Below are 7,106 nucleotides of genomic sequence, written 5' to 3' on the forward strand. Positions count from 1 at the left end.
ATACCCTCAACCCACAACGGCAGCTCAGCTACAGACATATTTGGGACTTTTGGGGTATTGGAAAGCTTTTGTACCCCATATTGTCCAAATGGCATGCCCACTATATGCATTGACAAAGAAAGGAGCCCTCTGGGATTGGACTGAGGAAGTAGAACAAGCTTATTGGACTACAAGAAGGACAATACAGCAAGTGCAGGCTTTACAAGAGGCCGACCCCACTAAGCCTTTTGAGTTAGACATACATATAACCCAGGAGGGGTGAGGATGGGGTTTGTAGCAGAGACAAGACCAATTCCGCACACCTGTAGGATTCTGGTCTCAGCCCTGGAGGGGTGCTGAAGTGCATTACACCCTAATAGAAAAGCAGTTAGCAGCTGTATATTCTGCCTTGATAGCCACTGAAGCTATCACAGGAACTGCCAAAGTCCGAGTAAGGATAACATAACCCATAATATGTTGGCTGCGCATGTGGACCACCAACCCTAAAATGGGTGTAGCTCAGAATCCCACTTTGTCTAAATGGAGAACATATATAGAACAAAGGAGCACTGTGTCAATGAATCCTCTGTCCAAAGAGTTACAAACTGTGCTAGGCCCAGCAGAGGTTGTGGAGGAAACTTTGACACAACCGTTACCCATGGAGGAGGAGACTACACCTTTCCATGAGGGACAGGGACCTATCACAGAGCAAGCTTGGTATACAGATGGTTCTAGCATGGGACCTTCAGCATCATGGACAGCTGTTGCTGTCCAACCCTTAATAGATACCATGTGGTATGAAAATGGCACAGGGCAAAGCAGTCAATGGGCTGAATTGAGAGCAGTATGGATGGTGATTTAAAAAATGAGCCTGGGCCATTAACCATCTGTACTGACAGCTGGGCTGTGTACAAAGGTTTAACCCTTTGGATCTCTACTTGGAAATATCAATGGTGGATGGTAGGCCACCGACCCCTGTGGGGACAAGCCATGTGGCAGGAGTTATGGGAATTGGGACATGAGAAAGAAGTAACTCTTTTCCATGTCACAGGACACTTCCCCTTAGCCAGTCCAGGAAATGATGAAGCCGATGCGTTGGCTAAGGTAACGATATAGCCCAGTGGTTACATCTATGAATGCAGCACGCTGGCAGCAAAAGCATGTGGATGGCAGCTCAAAGATGGGCCTTGCCTATAAAATGGGATGATGTGGTGAATGCCTGTTGTGCTTGTCCAGTGTGTGCCCAAGAGAGTCCACACCCCTAGCAGATGCCCCATACAGATGGGCAAATAACTTGAGGAAGAGTGCCCCTGACTTGATGGCAAGTGGACTTTGTCAGACCACTGCCAAGGTCAGAGAATTTCAGATACATCTTCACAGCTGTTGATACAACTACTGGTTTTCTGTTTGTATGGCCTTGTAAGGTCCCAGACCAGGTAAACACTGTGAAGGCATTGAATGGCCTTACGGCCATGTATGGTCGGCTTGTAGTCATAGAGAGTGATGATGGAACCCACTTTACTGGACATGGGGTTTAGAGGTGGGTCTCCCAGTTGTCTATTCAGTGGAAGTTACAGGTGCCATATCATCCCCAGGCAGCAGGAATGATTGAACGGTACAATGGCCTTTTAAAAAACGGACTAAGGCTATCTGCCCAACCACCATCCCTGAAGGGGTGGACATGGCAGTTATGGCTGACAGTCAGGATTCCAAATGAGAGACCCCACAAGGGTGGACCCTCTCCAGTGGAAGCTCTGTTGCATAGGGCTGCAGCACCTAAACAGCTGCAAATCACTACTAAAGATAAGCTTTTAAAGCCAGGATATGGCAAGAATGGAAATATTCTCTTACCTGCCCCAACCTGTTTGCAACAGGGACAGACAGTACAATGGGAATGGCCTTGGGGAATAAAAGCCCCCATATACACTGGGTAGGTTTAATAGGGCCTTGGGGAAAAGGATTAGAGGAAGACTTGCAAGTTCCAACTTGGGCGACAAGTACTTGGCCTCCTCAAGTAAAGATACCATGGCCTGGAACAGATAAGTGTTCTATTCCAAAGGGCACATTTGTATTATCCATATGGCCAATTATGAGTTCCCCTATACTGTTACATGTAGAACCTACAGATCCAACAGTGTTAGCAGATAAAGTATGGTATCATAAGCCAGGTAACATAACTATTCCTGCAACCATCCTTTCTCAGGATGGCAAACTGGCATGTATCTTACCAGAGGGGCGAGAACTTCCCCTATTGGTACCAATAACCCTTCTGTCTTTTCGCCCATAGTGTTCTGGCTGAAGGCACTGCACCAGAGTCGTGTGATCAATGTGCTGGCCACTGAATATGCATTTAACTTCCCATCAGTATGACTACAGGATTCCCATGGAGGATCACACCAATGATGACTACTAACCGGACATGAGCGGCTAATAGTTGAAAGGACAGAACTACAGGACAAGCCTTAAGGACGAGCCTTAAGGCATATTGAACAGACAGTAGGTTATATGAATGTAAGGGTCATTTATCCTTGCTAAGGGAACATCATGGAAGATTCTGAACATGTAGATTGTATGGCAAGGGACCCTGAAGGGGTGGATTGTTGGGAAACTATATGGAAACGCCTATAGTGTTCTGGCTGCAAGCACTGCACCAGAGTCAACTGGGTACGTACATACATTGGCATGATCATCTACTGAATATGCATTGAACCACCCATCAGTATGACTGCAGGATTTGCATGGAGAATCAAACCAATGGTGACTACTAACCAGACATATGCAGCTAGTAGTTAAAAGGACAGAACTACAAGCTTTAAAGCATATTGAATGGACAATAGGTTATATAAATGTAAGGATCATTCTTCCTGTTAAGGGAACATCATGGAAGATTCTGAATGTGCAGATTATACAGCGAGGGACCCTGAAGGGGTGGATTGTTGGGAAAATAGAAAAATTTAATCAGGACCCCTCGCCTTAGGTCTGGTTAGGGGTGGTGTGGGGCATTCTTTGTAAATAAGTTGCGTGTGGGTGGAGTTAGTGCGCAAGTGCAGCAGAGCCATGACCTGGCTGATGTTGACTGCCTCAGGCATCCGCCCGCATGGCCATGCTCTCAAACCTACAGCTCCAAGGACCTTTTTGCCGGTTACATAGCTTGTAGACTTGCATGTGAAGGGTTTGTGCCCCAGTCTGGACAATGGGCTTGAGGGGTCTGTGAGCTCCAGACCCAGACCTAGCTCTGACAATTGGCCCAGTCGGCAGGATTATGGGCAGGTAAAAGAGTGTGACAATGACTTCTCTGATTAGATGACATTTGTGCTGAGTCTGGAAGAAAGTGAAACTAGAACCTTGTAAACAGTAAGTACAAAGGCCCTGAGGCATATGTACTGTGAAATCACCTGTATACTAGTGATCCAAAAATATTTTTCCTAGACTAAATTCATTCTTTTAGAATATTTTGTATCTATAAAATCAGGGAAAAATTAATAAATATATACATTCATTAAGCAGTCAATTCATAAGAAATTCAAAGGGTGAATTTTCATGAAAAGTTCATTTTCTTCAGATGAATGTGGAATTTAGGACTGCACAAAATCTACAGGCTGACTCACACTTCCACACTTGGTCTTCCACAGTGATACTCCTGAAATTCTAAAATGGTTAGGTTCTCTCTATTTCTGTCAATGACCATTTCTAGCATCCTGACTCTGAGAATCAGAACAAACCTCTTTGCGTCTTCTGGGAATCATGCAAAGTTTGCATTGTCCAGAGACAAAGGAGGCCTTGGCAGGAAGAATCTTAGCTCTTAGCTCTGTTTTTAGAGTAAACACATCCATTTAATGAAAACAGACAATGTGTGTACACTGAGTGTTATTTTAAGGGAAACAGCATAGAAGGGAGGGATGGGGAGAAACCAAAAAAAGATCAAAAGGTTATTAAACAATCTTGAATAAATAATAATAATGTGCTTCTAAAAAAGTTTCAAACCAGGGTATCCTGTTTCTTTCCTGTCCACCTTCTACTAAGAAATGGACATTAGAGAAAGGCATGATAAATTTAACTCATCTACAAACTTTCCTGAGACAAAAGGCAGAGCCTGAGTTTTAGTTACTTGTGGATCTTCAGGGCCAACCACATGGTAGGCACACCATACATATTTGTGGAATTAATAATTCATGTTAAACTGAGGAATAGCACCCATAATTCTTCTACACTGATACTTGGGTTCAATTTTATATATAGGTTTCTCATTGTTTTTTCCAAGGCCTGCCCACAAAAAACCCCAAAAGGATGAGATGGGGAATTCCCAGATCCTGCCACGCAGTCACAGAAAATGGAAGCCTGCCTGGCTGTGGGCATCACAAGAATTTCAAGGCCCAGAACCTGGATGGCATGGCTTACTGAGTCTCAGAATGGTCACCTTATATGGCGGGATAAGATGTTTCCGAGCTGATGTAGCTAGGAATATAGAAGGCAGGAGCCTGTCATTCTATGCTCCTTTGATTTGGTGGATATCTCACTCTGCAGAATTGGCAGAAGGCAAACTCTGCGTGTACTCTGGGAGGGAAGTAATGGGAAGCCATATTCACTTTCCTGCATCTATACCTTGTTTATATCCTTTGCTTCTTAGTCCCTCTGGAACTAAATCAAAGTAAATTCAACTTGAATAATAAATCCGTCTTTATTCTCTCCATTCCCCAAACGCAGACTAGATTCTATGGTCTAGTTAGTGTTCAGCTTACATTATATATGGGTTTTTCATTGATTTTTCCAAGGCCTGCCCACAAAAAAATCCAAGAGGATGAGATGGAGAATTCCCATACATTTTATTAAACGTATGTTTTTACAGTAAAACATACATTTAATAAAATACGATAATGTGTGCACAGTATTATTTTAAGAGAAGCTATAGGAATATGCTCTTGTCCTCAAAGAGCTGACTGCCTAATGAGGGAGACAAAAAGTATAAAAACCATTGCCATCTAAAGCAATGTCAAAGTTACAGGGTCTAAGACTGGTAGTGAACCAGAGGACATTCATTTCATTTGATGTGAAAGTATGGAAAGCAGCCTTCAAATTACTTATAATTTTTTATAGAATTTTAAAAGAAAGCAAAAGATTTCCAAGTCTGGAATTATTTAATCTGTCTAAATGAGACCTTCTTTATTAGTACACCATGATACCACACACATATTTTTTTGAGGCTGGGGTAGAAGGCTACAGAACCTTAACTTCTTGGTGGTTTCTGTGTGTAGATGTGGATTTTCTCTGTTTCCTGGGCAGTTACCTAATCTGTCACTGTGGCCTGGATGTGGTATGACGGGTCTCATCGAGGTGAGGCTCCGAGCCTCTGGCCAGCATTTCAGGGCTAAGAGAGAGCAGAGACAGCATGTACCCCTGCACTAGGAGCGTCATCAGACTGTGAAAGCTTGTGGGTTATACTGTGTGAACCCTAATATGTTAGTCCTAGATATGATGTAATGTCCTTTGGTGGATATAGGAAGCACTTGTGGGTTGGTTCTAATAAGGTATGGAAGAGTCTTAATTCACACATAAAAACAGGAATAAGTATTTAGGGAAGAGTGGGGTACTACGGGAGCATAGAAAAGGGGCAACTTCCCACAAGAAATGATGTCTGAACTAAGACCCGAAAATGACTTTGGCTTGACTTGTTTTCCCACCCATGCAGTAATTCCATCATGTCTAACCTCTCTCTTTTCCACAGTCACTGGAAGCCCAAGTCTCCCCAGTCATCTCTCCTTGCTCTCCTTCTATTCAGCACAGCTCTCAATCTGACAAAATCCCCCAACCTTCCAGGCCCTCCTAAACCTTTTCTACATGACTTTTAGAACCCTGGAGTTCCATATGTGTGATAAACATGCTCCCCTATATCCTTAACCTCTTTCATCAATGTCCCCTCTGACTTCTTGACCTCACTGTGTGTGATCCGTCTATCTCTTGAGGGCACTGGCTCCCCTGCAGCCATTTCAAGTGAAGTAACTATTCCTCTCACATCCTGTATACTTCCAAGCCACAATGTGGGATGCTGTTTTTTCCTCCTTGCTACCCATTGTCACTTTCAAACTATTCCTTCTTTTTTCTTTAAAAGTCCCAGCTCCTTGATTCTAAAACTTAATGATCTCCCAGTTTCTGCCTTTATTCACTGATGACTTTACACCTGGCTCATTGTCATCATCTTCATCCTGATTCTGTCATCATTTTTATCTGTATAGTCACCCATTCAACACCCTGGGGTCACCAATCCACTGACCTCACTAATTTGTCTGACTGTCCATTATGTCTATCCTGTCTGCATTTTCTACCTTATCCACCTTTGATTTCCTGGTCCATCATTATGAAAAGCAACTCGACTTCTTTTATACTCATCTGCCCTGCTGAGTGTAACTCCAGACCTTCTCTGGGCCTGCAGCAGAGCAGCTGACCACTGGAACAGTGCCTTAAATTTATGGCCACAAAGCTGAAACGAACACTCAGTATCTGCTCCATAGTCCTAAAGTTTCCCTTAGTAAGATCAATATTTCACTCTCTGAGTCAACTATTTTATATCTTCCCTTTTTTCCCCTAAAAATTTCAACCAGCCCTCTTTTAGCCCCCCTCTCACATACTTTCTTGAAAAAACGTAAGTAATTAAACAGGGGATCTATTCTTCTAACCACCAAATCTTCCTACATCTGTTCCAATATTTCCTGTCTTCCCACTTGTTACAATACAAATGCCACTGATCTGTCAAAGACCAGCCCTTTCATGCTCTGGATTCTATTTTCTTACAGACATTGCTCTTGCAATTATCCCTTCTCTTGTGGATCACCAGTATCTCCTGCAGTGGATTGAATGGTCCCCCAAAGTCACTGAAGCTTAATCTCTACTGTAACTGTTGAGGGTGGGAAAGCTTATTATGTAATTGAAAGATGGGGCCTTGAAGAGGTGGTTTGATTGTGAGGACCAAGCCTTAGTGAATGGATTAATGGTGCTCATGAGAGTGGTTCTGAAAGGGCTTTAAAAGTAGAGCACATGAGAGTCTCTCTCTCTCTCTCTCTCTCTCTCTCTCTCTCTCTGCTCTGCCATTTCTGCCATGTGAGACTTCTGGGTCACTGTCACCACCACCAAAG

The sequence above is a fragment of the Galeopterus variegatus genome, unplaced genomic scaffold (genome assembly GCF_000696425.1).
Source record: "Galeopterus variegatus unplaced genomic scaffold, G_variegatus-3.0.2 Scaffold12, whole genome shotgun sequence".
In the NCBI taxonomy this organism is placed as follows: Eukaryota; Metazoa; Chordata; class Mammalia; order Dermoptera; family Cynocephalidae; genus Galeopterus; species Galeopterus variegatus.